This window comes from Erinaceus europaeus, chromosome 17 (assembly GCF_950295315.1).
Source record: "Erinaceus europaeus chromosome 17, mEriEur2.1, whole genome shotgun sequence".
Lineage (NCBI taxonomy): Eukaryota > Metazoa > Chordata > Mammalia > Eulipotyphla > Erinaceidae > Erinaceus > Erinaceus europaeus.
The window spans coordinates 42,553,119-42,565,860 of NC_080178.1; the positions used below are offsets into that span (position 1 = coordinate 42,553,119).

Consider the following 12,742-nt stretch of genomic DNA (forward strand, 5'->3'; position numbering starts at 1 on the left):
GGATTAGTTGCCATATTTTACAGTAATCAGATATCAGAGACATGTCTTTCGTGAGTGTTTCCTTGAGGATGTCGAACTTTGATGCCTGAGTTGCACAGCAGATGTCATCGGCGTAGATGAACTTCCTTGAAGAAGTTTCTTGGAGGTCATTGATGTAAATATTAAATAGCGTAGGAGCCAGAACAGAGCCCTGGGGGAGGCCACTTGAGACAAGTCTCCAGTTCTCTAATTGCCTGAAGATAATCAGTATTTTCATTGGGGGTCTCAACTGTTGTTTCCCTAATACTGCCATTCCTTTCCTCTAATGTTGTTTTCATTTCTGTGATTAATAAATTTGTTATTGCTTACATACTTTTCTTATCTATGGTTACTTCTTGGTGATTTGTAGTTTCTTCTGGGCTCTTGTCTTCATTCTTTGAAGTATCAGTTTTATTTGTTTTTGATATACTCATTTTTTTGATTTATGTGTTTCTTATTTTTATGTTCTGTTGTTCCTCAATTGTTTTGTTTTGAGTACAAGCAACACTGTACTAAATATATGACAAATTCAATCACCAACCTCAGGAATTATAATAGCAACTGAAGCAAGGATTGAAATAATTTGTTCATTACCAGTTAGCCAAACAATGTCTCCTGTCTGTGAAAAAATTGCAAACAAGTCCAAGTGTAGAAGACAGAGAAAGGAAAGAAGGAATAGCAATAATAGACAATTATGCAAATCCACTATCCACTGTATATTCTAGGGGTAGCAAGAGGAGAAAGGGAAGTAGAGCAGAGATACACACATACAGAGTCCACTCTGAGTCAGATTTCTTCCCCAAAATAATTCACAAATGAATATCAGTGAATTCAGAAAGACAAAGAAGAAGGAAGAAGAAATGGAAGACAAGATAAATAAGAGAAACGAGAGAGAAATGAAAAACAGCTGTAATAAAAGAGCATTGAAAGGAACATTTTTAATTGGTTAATTAATTTTTAATTTAATTTTATTTTTTAATTAGCTAGGAGAAGGGAGAAGAGGAGAGTCTGTAGAGTAGGTAGGAGTAGTGAAACAAGTTCGTCTCGTAGTGGATAATATGCCCAGTCCCCTAGTAATGAAAGATACCCTAAGAGTTAATTCTGGTCAGCCTAAAGGAAACAGGGAAAGAAATACACCTTTATATAATATTAATAATAAAATAGAGTATGGTAAAAATCCAGTCCCATATTGCCTCAAGCCTCCTGAGCAGAACACAGCTGATTGTTCAGAAAGTAAAAAACAAAAAAATCCTCAGGACTAGACAAGCATAGCAGGAATAGACAGTTATGCAAATCTATTATACACTGTATACTCTAGCATAGCTAGAGGAGAAAGGGAAGTAGAGCAGAGATACATGCAGAGAGAGTCCACCCTGTTTCAGATTTCTTCCCCCAAATAATTCCCAAACGTTTATCAGTGAATTCACTAAGTTGAAGGAGGAAGGAAGAAAGGATGACAAGAATGAGAAAAAGAAGAAAAGAGAGAGAGAAAAAAGATAAGAAAAAGAACAGTAATATAAGAACAGTTAAAGGAGAGTCATTTATTTATTCATTTATTATTATTTAATTAGTTATATGGCAGGGGAGGGAGAAAATTCGTAGGGGTGGTAAGAAGAGTCAAACAAGTTATTTTAGCAGTGAATAAGTCACCTAGACCCCTAGCAATGGAAAATACACTAAGAGTTAATTCTGGTCAATCTGAAGGAGAGGGGGAAAGGGATATGTGTTTATCTTGTATTGATCATAAAATAGAACAGATTAAAAAACCCTGTCCTGTCTTCAGCTTGTATGGCTCCAGATTGCCTCAGGCCCCCTGAGCAGAGGCAGCTGATTGGCTACTTAGAAAGAAAAAAGGCTGAAGGTTTCAGAAGGGAATAGAATTAGAATGAATTACATCTCCTTGTGGTACAGGAATCTTGGTAAAGAAAGAAGCTCAGCAGGGGAGCCTACTAGGAGCAGATCTGTGGCCCCCAGGGACTGGTTATGGGGGGAGGGGGGATGGGGTGCCCTTCGGGAATAATAATTAAAAAAACAATTTTCCCTTTCTTTTTACTCTATTTTCTAACCCAAATTGAGTTATAGTCATCTCCTTGGTGTCAAAGCTAGGACCTCTTATTGACTGTCCTACTAAAGGCAAAAAATCCTACTGTTTCCAGTAGATGTAGTCAGAGCTCAAGCCTCTAGCAGCTTCTGGAATCTCCCACTGTTTCAGTTTCATTAGCTGTGATGGGCCTGTTCATATTATCTAGTTCCTCTTTATTTAATTATGGAAGTTCCTACATATCTAGGAAATTATCCATTTCTTCAATGTTCTCTAGCTTGGTGGCATATAGTTGTTCATAGAAGCCTCATTTCCATTAACAGCAGGAATAATCTTAAACAATATTATTATTATTATATTATTATTATTATTATAGGTATATATTATTTGAAAAGTTACCTCTGTTTGGGGCATCCCAGTCTTGCCTTATAAGTTTCCTGGGTCTGGGGTAGTCTAAATCTACCCTTGAAACTTCCCTTGGTCTGGAGTAGTCTAAATTTTCCCTTGAAATGACCATCTGTGTTCTGACTGTCTCTGTTCTGATCTTCTATGTGAATAAATCTTTTTCCCTGGAGCTAAGTCTAATAGCCTTTGTTCTTAACTCATTCTTGGATGGGTCTAATTAGATCATAAACCAAGTTTTTTTAATGAAATCTTCTGGGAGTTGGTCGGTAGCACAGTGGGTTAAGCTCACATGGCACAAAGCAAAAGGACTGGCCTATGGATCCCGGTTTGAGCCCCAGCTCCCCACCTGCAGGGGAGTAACTTCACAGGCACTGAAGCAGGTCTTCAGGTGTCTATCTTTCTCTGCTTCTCTGTCTTCCCCTCCTCTCCTCATTTCTCTGTGTCGTATCCAACAACGATGACAAGACAAATAACTACAACAATAAAACAAGAGCAACAAAAGGGAATAAATAAATAAATAAATATGAAAAAAGAAGTCTTCTGCTATAAAGTAAACATACACCATGCTGGCTCTCTTATGGTTAGCCTTTGCACATATGAATGTTCACTGAATTTTAGGTAATGAAAGTTTACTTACTTCTACCCATATACCCTAACATTAGCTATTTAACTGCACAACTTCTACATTCATCATGTATGCCTATAAGTGGAAGCAAGGGTGTGTGAGTGAGGGTACGCAATAGGGCCTCTTTATATTTAGATGGAGATCACAGTCTGCCACTCATGCTACATGCCACACATGATTCTGGTTTTTGGTCTAAGTACAGCAAATAGAGAAGCTGTAATGGTGACAAATAGCTCTTTTTCTGAAAGCCTCCCAGTAGGTACAGCAGCTTTTGCTCTTAGGCCATTTTTAGTCTTGTTACACTCACTGCTATAATTGTTGTCACAATGTACTTCCCCCAGAGATCTACTTTTATTGTTCCCAGGTATTATTTGTGCATATCCAATATAACCAATAGGTCTTTAAATTATCAATGTAAGAAAAAATAGCTTCAGTTTAGTCTTAGGACTCCACGCTTTGTGGTTAACTGTAGTATGCTGGGGCTGTGTCATACAGCAGGCCTGACTTTGCCTCCATCATTGTCCTCAGGTAATACTTGTGTATTTTCAATATTGCCAATAAGTGTTTAAATTATCAATGTAAGCAAAAAAGTTTCAATTTAGTCTTAGGACTCCCTGCTTTGTGGTTAGCCCTAGCCTGCTGGCGCTGTGCCATACAGCAGGCCTGACATTGCATCTGTCACTCTCCTCTTTTGATTTCTCTCTGACCTATCCAAAACAACAACAGCAATGGCAACAATAACAACAAGTAAAAGGGCAACAAAATGGGAAAAGAATGACTTCTAGGAGCAGTGCATTCCTAGTGCAGGTACAGAGCCCCAGAGATAACCCTGGAGGCAAAAAAAAATTTTAGAGACAGAGAACTTGAGAGGGGATTAGGACAATAGATAGGGAAAGAGTCAGAGAGACACCTGCAGCACTGTTTAGCCACTTGTGAAGTGTTTCCCATGCAGGTTAGGCCAGTGGCTTATACCCTGGTCCATGTGCATTGTAGCTTGTGCACTCAACAAGGCTTTCATGACCTAGACTCATCTTCAACCCTATCTCTACCTTTATATCTCTAAAAGAGAGGCAGAGTGAAAGAGACCACAGCACCAAATCTTCATTTAGTGCTATGGGGACTGGGCTCCAAGCTGGGTTCTGCACATGGCAAAGCAACACACTTTCCAAGTGAGATATTTCATTTCATTGGTGCCCCCCTATATATTATATGAAAAAGCTACTCCATTAGCATTAAAATAATATGGAAGACAATGTCATCTTTATAGATTCGCTTTTCTGTTTTAATGAGCAGAATCAGAAATCTATAAATTTTCATTTTTGTTCAGTAGCAACAATTAACAACAGATGGAAGCATTTCAGTTGTTGGTTAGATCAGAAATTGAATACAAAGAGCAATGAGCATTCCAGACTGATAATGAAGATGATCATATAAGCAAAACACTTGTGAAAACTCAGATGATCTTTCTTTTTTTTTCTATAAACTTACCAGAATGTTTTCATTAGTGATTTAATATTGGTTTACAAAATTAGAAGGTAACTGGGGTACACCTTTCCCATCAGCATAACTCTGTATCCCTATTCCCTCTACTGGAAACTGCGATATTTCTCCAAAAACACAGATAGAGGTTGACTGTTCTTTTTATAATTCTCTATATTTATATATATTTGTGCTCCCCCCCTTTATGCTCCTGCCTTATCTTCCTTTCCAAGGCACACCTACTACTTCTGAATGGTTTTATTTTCCCTTGCCCAGTGGGTCCTGGTGGAATTGGAATTCAGAGTCCTCTGTTCATCTTTCCCTCTGGGAGGCAGACAATCTCTTAAATAATTTTCTGTCAAACTGTAAAATTGAATAGTACATATCTGAAGGGTAAAGAGAAGAATATTTTATGATAAAACCTTGGATCTGTGATAAGGGATGTTTGTTGGTATTCCTCTATCTCTCATGGCCATGTCCCAAAGTTGAGGGGACTCAGTGTGTAAATAGAAATTTGGAACATATGTTCTCAAAGAGCATTGGAAGGATATGTATAGAGGTATATTGCTCATTCTAAGCTATGCTTTTAACTCTAAAGCTGATGGTGTTAGAGGCCAGATGGTTGTGTATCTGTTAGAGCATATGTGTGACCATGCAAGAGAACCCAGGTTCAAGAACCGAATTCTCTACTTCAAGGGGGAAGCTTCACTAGTGGTGAAGCAGTGCGGCAGGTGTCTTAGTCTTTCTATCTCTGTCTCTCACCCCCTATCAAATAAATAGGGGCAATAGTGCATTCATCATGCAGGCATGGAGTTCTAGTGATAACACTGATGGCAAAAAAAAATTCTGACAGTTTTGTAAATTTTGGATCACTGATGGAACTGCAGGTGTTTTTCTCCCTTCTTCTCCCCCTTTATCCTTTGATTCTTTTTTAATTTTTAATTATAAAAAGGAAACATTGACAAAAAAACCATGGGATAAGAGGAGTACAGATGTACACAGTTCCCACCACCAGAACTCTGTGTCCCATCCCTTCCCCTGATAGTTTTCCTATTCTTTATCCCATAATGACCCAGCGTCATTATTTGGTGCAGAAGGTTGAAGGTCTGGCTTCTTTAATTGCTTCCCCACTGAACATGGGCATTGACAGGTCAATCCATACCACCAACTGGTCTTTCTCTTTCCCTAGTGGGGTGGGGTTCTGGGGAAAGGAGGGCTCCAGTGTGTATTGGTGGGGTCGTCTGTCCAGGGAAGTCCGGTTGGCATGTTGGTAGCATCTGGAACCTGGTGGCTGAAAGAAGAGCTAACATATAAAGCCAAATAAATTGTTAACTAATCATGAGCCTAATGGCTGGAATAGTACAGATGAAGATTTGAGGGTCTTAGTTTTATAGATAGTAGCCCTATTTTAGTTATATTTCAAAGGATCTATGACTATAGTCCTGTTTTTTTATTTTTATTTATTTATTTATTTGTTTCTTGTTTTTCTGAACCGGACAGCTGACATGCAGGTGGGCCCATGTTATTGTCTGGGGAGATGTTGTCATGGCTATAAAAAGGACCAGAAAGCTGGATGAGGGATGAAAGTACTCCCAAATATGAGAAACTTTATAAATATTATTGACTGTAAACCCCATCGATTTGATCTGATGTGGGGCCCATATTCGGATTAGGATCCTGTGTGATCTCAGCGTCCCTGTAGATCTAAGCTCACATTCTGTGGTCATGAGTAGGAACGTTCCAAGCTACCCCAGTTTCAGGAACCATCTCCCTCATGTGGAGCATGGAGTATGATGTCTAGTCTCCCTTCAGAGGATGGAACATTCTCTGCTGTTGCTGATCCACACTGAAAAAATGGTTGTCTAGAATGATCTCATGGATTTGTGCAGACACTGAGCACCTTGGTGACATTGAAGTAAAAAATAAAAAGTACGACACAGTCTGAAGTGAAGCATGTTGGGGTGGCAATCGTTGCATTGATTAGATTGTGATCGGCAGATGCAATATTATTTGATATGGATTGGGAGAGGCATATGGGAAAGTGGGCCCTATCGAAGGGTTCCAGGACTGGGGAAAGTAGATGCTCATAGTGGAGATGTGAGGTTCCTGCTGTCTTAGGGTTCAAAAAGACAATGGATAGTTAATGTTATCATCACATTATTTGGTAATTGGGTTAACATTGAAAAGTCCTTTTGTAAGGGTTTGCTGTATACAGCTGTGCTATTGGTTGCTTCTGATCTACTTGGTCTAGGCTTTTGAGAGAGTCTGCATATCAAAAACACAGCCTATATATTAAAAAGATTCAGTCTGTGTTTTAAAAAACTTCAAGACATACAATTAATTTCCCCCTCTGATATATTTTTTTTTAAATTTTTTAAATTTTATTTTATTATTATTTTTTTGTTGTATTTATTTAGTCTCTTTTGTTGCCCTTATTGTTTCGTTGTTGTAGTTATTATTTTTGTTGTTACTGATGTCGTTGTTGTTGGATAGGACAGAGAGAAATGGAGAGAGGAGGGGAAGACTGAAAGGGGGAGAGAAAGACAGACACCTGCAGACCTGCTTCACCGCCTGTGAAGTGATTCCCCTGCAGGTGGGGAGCCGGGGGCTAGAACCGGGATCCTTACGCGGTCCTTGCGCTTTGCGCCACGTGCGCTTAACCCGCTGCGCTACCGCCCGACTCCCTCCCCCTCTGATATTAACTAGTGATTTATATGACTACATTTTACTAGGAGTGTACCTAAACACCATTCGCACCACCAAAAGACTGTGACCCATCCCTCCCACCCACTCCCAACCCCATTTGCCCAGAAAGCTGCATGTCTACCCCTCACCACAGGGTTTTTACTTTGGTGCCCTACTTACAATTTGGTCAGGTCCTGCTTTTAGTTTCCCTTTCACATCTTCTTAGTCAACTTCTGTTGATGATTAGGATCATCCCATACTTATCTTTATCTTTCTGACTTAGCTCACTTAACATAATTCCTTCTAGCTCTGTCCAAGATGGGTCAGAGAAGGTGGGTTCATTGTTCTTGATAGCTGCATAGTATTCCATTCTGTATATATATAACACAGCTTTCTCAGTCACTCATCTGTTGTTGGGCACCTGGGTTGCTTCCAGGTTTTAGCTATTATGAATTGTGCTGCTATGAACATAGGAATACACACTTTTTTTTGGTTGGGTGTTATGGAGTCTTTGGGGTATAACCCCAGGAGAGGAATTACTGGATCAAATGGAAGGTCCATGTCTAGCCTTGTGAGTGTTTTCCAGACTACTCTCCACAGAGGTTGGACCAGTTTACATTACCACCAGCAATGTAAAAGGGTTCCTCTGTCCCCACAACCTCTCCAGCATTTGTTGCTGCTGTCCTTTTTGATGTATGCCATTCTTACAGGCGTGAGGTGGTATCTCAGTGTTGTCTTAATTTGCATTTCTCTGACAATCAGTGACCTATAGCAGTTTTTCATATGTTTGTTAACCTTTTGGATCTCCTCTGTGGTGAATGTTCTGTTCATATCCTCTGCCCATTTTTGGATGGGGTCATTTGCTTTTTTGGTGCTAAGTTTGCTGAGCTCTTTATATATTTTGGTGATTAGTTTCTTGTCTGATGTATGGCATGTGAAGTTCTTCTCCCATTCTGTGAAGAGCTGAAAGGGAAACTAAAAGCAGGATCTGACTAAATTGAAAGTAGAGCACCAAAGTAAAAACCCTGTGGTGAGGGGTAGACATGCAGCTTCCTGGGCCGGTGGGGGGTGGGGGCGGGTGGGTGGGATGGGACACAGTCTTTTGGTGGTGGGAATGGTGTCTATGTACACTCCTAGTAAAGTGTAGTCACACAAATCACTAGTTAATTAATGAGAGGGGAAAATAATTGTATGTCTCGAAGTTTTAAAAACACAGACTGAGTCTTTTTAATATATAGGCTGTGTATTTGATATGTGGACTCTCTCAAAAGCCTCGACCAAGTGGTTCAGAGGCAACCAGTTGCACAGCTATTTACAAGATACTGGATTCTATACAGCAAACCCTAACAAAAGGACTTTTCAGTGTTAACCCAATTACAAAATAATGTGATGATAACCTTAACTATCCATTGTCTTTTTGAACCCTAAGACAACAGGAACCTCACATCTCCACTATACAGCCTATATTTCTCCCAGTCCTGGGACCTTAGGATAGGGCCCACTTTCCCGCATGCCTCTCCCAATCCATATCAAATAATATTGCATCAGCCGATCGCAACCTAATCAAGGCAACAATTGCCACCTCAACATGCTTCAGCTCAGACTGTGTCAGAGACTTCACGTGTGGAATGACAACCCTTCATCTTCATTACTCAGGTGAGAACTTTCCTTTCATAGCTATCTCTAATTCCATCCCAGGTGGATCTCTTTCTGACAAAGTCCCAAAACCTAGATATACACAAGGTTCTGTGAGAGAGAGCATATGTTCACACGTATCCATAAACAAGTGGAAATATATACCTGAAAGCAGAAGTACACTGGAGTTTGCAGTGACTACCCCCCCAACACTTCCTCTCCACTATTCCCACCTTTGGGTCGATGATTGCTCAACAATTTGTTTGACTTTGTATGTTAACTCTCTTCAGCCACCAGGTTCCAGATGCCATCAGGATGCCGGCCAGGCTTCCCTGGACTGAAGACCCCACCAATGTGTCCTGGAGCTCAGCTTCCCCAGAGACCCACCCTACTAGGGAAAGAGAGAGGCAGATTGGGAGTATGCACCAGCCAGTGAATGTCCATGCTCAGCGGGGAAGCAATAACAGAAGCCAGACCTTCCACCTTCTGAAACCCACAATGACCCTGGGTCCATGCTCCCAGAGGGATAGAGAATGGGAAAGCTATTAGGGGAGGAGATGGACTATGGAGATTGGGTGGTGGGAATTGTGTGGAGTTGTACCCCTCCTACCCTATGGTTTTGTTAATTTAACCTTTCTTACATAAAAAATAATTTTTAAAAAAGGATTGTTTCCCAGGACTGCTAATATGATTTATACATAAGTGCTTATAACTATACAGCATAGCACATGTTGTGTAATATTACAATTATAACAAGTACCTATGATGTCATTGCAGTTTTCCTAATAATCAAAATTATGATATGCTACTTTTACTGGGTGGTTAGATGTATAGATGAATTACTAGGAAGATTAGACATGGAAAATCATATTCACAGCTGGGAGGACAGCATAGTGGATCTGCAAAAGACTTTATTATTTATTTTTATTTTTTAACTTATATTTATACAAAGAAAACACTGACAAGAAACATACTAAGAGGGATACAACTTTGCACAGTTCTCACCACCAGAACTCCTTATCCCATCCCCTCCCTTGAAATCTTTCCTATACTTTATCCCTCTGGGAGTATGGACCCAAGGTCATTATGTGGTACAGAAGGTTGAAGGTCTGGCTTCTGTAACTGCTTCCCTACCGAACATGGGCATTGATAGGTCAATCCATACTCCCAATTGGTCTTTTTCTTTCCCTAGTGGGATGGGGTTCTGGGGAAGCAGGGCTCCAGTGTGTATTGGTGGGGTCGTCTGTCCAGGAAGTCCGGTTGGCATCGTGGTAGCATCTGGAACCTGGTGGCTGAAAGAAGAGCTAACATATAAAGCCAAACAAATTATTGACTAGTCATGAACCCAAAGGCTGAAATAGTGCAGATGAAGAGTTGGGGTATTTCCATTTTGTATATAGTTAGTAGGTCTATTTTAGTTATATTCGAAAGTGTCCATGAGTGTACTCATGCTTTTTTTTTTTCCTGAGCCTGACATCTGATATGCAGGTACACCCAAGTTATTGTCTGGGGAGATGTTGTCATGGCTGGAAAAAATAACCAGAAAGATGAACTGGGAACATTCTCTACCATTGTTGTTCCATGTTGAAGGCAAGGTCTTATGGGGGCCTGAAAAGGGGTCTATTGTGTTGTTCCTGATAAAGATAACCGGTAACAATGGAGAGAGGGATTTATTTGAGGTCTAGGCCCATCATGTCTGTTTGCGAATATGAGGACTCCCATACTAGGACCCAACTGATTGGGTGGCCTGATGACTAAAGAGACATTGTTAATGTATGCCAGTCTCTTGCCCTTATTCGGTGCAAAAGACATTCATTTTTGTTTTCTCTGTTGTCTTTTTTTTTTTTTTTTTTTTTTGCATCCAGGTTTATTGCTGGGGCTCAGTTCCTGCACTATGAATCCACTGCTCCTGGAGGCCATTTTTTCCCTTTTGTTGCCCTTGTTGTTTATCATTCTTTGTTGTTACTATTATTGTTGTTGTCGTTGTTGGGTAGGACAGAGAGTACTGGAGAGAGGAGGGGAAGACAGAGAGGGTCAGAGAAAAGTAGACACCTGCAGACCTGCTTCGGCACCTTTGAAGTAACTCCCCTGCAGGTGGAGAGCCTGGGGCTCGAACAGGGTTCCTTACCCGGGTCCTTGCACTTTGTGCCGCATGCACTTAACTCGCTGCACTACTGCCCGGCCCCCAGACTTTCATTTTTGAGGGTCTGAAGTCCCAGGTTTGGTTTGAGCACGACCATAAGCCAGAGCTGAGCAGTACTCTAATCTTTCTGTGTCTGTATTTTTCTCTGTTTTTAAAGAAATTATTTATTTGTTCCCTTTTGTTGCCCTTGTTTTTGTTGTTGTTCTTGTTGTTGTAGTTATTCTTCTTTTCGTCATTGTTGGATAGGACAGAGAGAAATGGAGAGAGGAGGGGAATACAGAGAGGGGGAAAGAAAGATAGACACCTGCAGACCTGCTTCAGTGCCTGTGAAGTGACTCCCCTGCAGGTGGGGAGCCTGGAGCTCAAACTGGGATGCTCATGCTGGTCCTTGCACATTGTGCCACATGCGCTTAACCCCCTGCGTTCCTGTATTTTTATCTTTTATTAAAATAAAATATTTTTAAAAGAAGTGATATTATGAACATTCCCCATTACCTAACATTACAAAACCTTTTCTTCATCATCTTAGTTCAGGAGAAAGCTAAACTCTCAGCCATGCAAGTACAGCTGTGACTATGGTATGCAATGTATCGGCAATTAAAGTATATGGTACAAAACTTTTTTTTTTTTTGAGAGGGATAGGAGGGAGAGAGAGAGAACCAGCTATCACTCTGGTACATGTGCTGTCAGGGACCAAACTCAAGGCCTAATGCTTGAGAGGCCACCACTTTATCCATTATGCCAAGTCCCAGAACTGGCACAGAACATTTTGACTAATAACAAGTTACGACTACTCACAAGGTAAATAATTAATTAGAATTATCATTACAGGGGCTTGGCTGTGGTGCACCTGGTTGAGTCCACATGTTACAGTGTGCAAGGACATATATTCAAGCCCCTGCTCCCCACCTGAAGGGATAAAGTTCACAAGTGGTGAAGCTGTTCTGCAGGTGTCTCCTCTTCTCTCCCTCTTCCCTCTCCACTTCTCTTAGTCTCTATTCAATAATGATAAATAAAGTATAAATAAAGTTTTTTACAAGTATTTTAAACTATTGAGAATATAGTAAGGGCCAGTATGCTGTAGCCTTGGGTGATGGACACTTGATTTGTTCAATAGTTATTGATCCTTGTGAAAGTTGTGAAGAGATCAGAGCACTGCCATGTTCTGGCATATGGTGGTCTCGGAGTGAAGCTGAACCTCAGGGGTTTCAGTCACACAAGCTTGGTGTGCCTCTTGCAGGGCTACCTCCCTGGCACTGGCTACTGTTTGGGTAAATAAATTTCATAGGTACACAAGTAGTGTCTGGCTGTCACTGCAGAGCTGAGTAGTGAAGCAAAGAGCCAAATAGTAAATATTCAGTGGAAGGCATTGCTTTTGTTTGATCACATGCTATACATTTTTTTTCTTTTTGTCTCCAAGGTCATTGCTGGGACTTAATTCCTGTATTACAAATCCAAATCCATTGCTCTTGGTTGCCATCTTTGTTCCATTGTTGTTGCTGTTGTTATTGTTGTTTTGGATAGGACAGAAACATTGAGAGGGGGAGAGGAAGACACCTGCCGACCTGCTTTGCTGCTTGTAAAGCAACCCTCCCTGCAGGTGGGAGCCTGGGGCTTGAATCGGGATTCTTGAGCCGGTGCACTTTGCACTATGTACACTTAACCCTGTGTGCCATCACCTCTCCTCACCCCCGTGTAGTTTTTTGATGAA

At 40.7% G+C, this 12,742-nt stretch overlaps 1 pseudogene; it reads right to left on the bottom strand.

Annotated features, from left to right (window-relative positions):
- Positions 1-3,122: 3,122 nt before the first annotated feature.
- Positions 3,123-12,742, bottom strand: part of LOC132533706 (protein SET-like) — a 28,333-nt pseudogene continuing 18,713 nt past the window's right edge.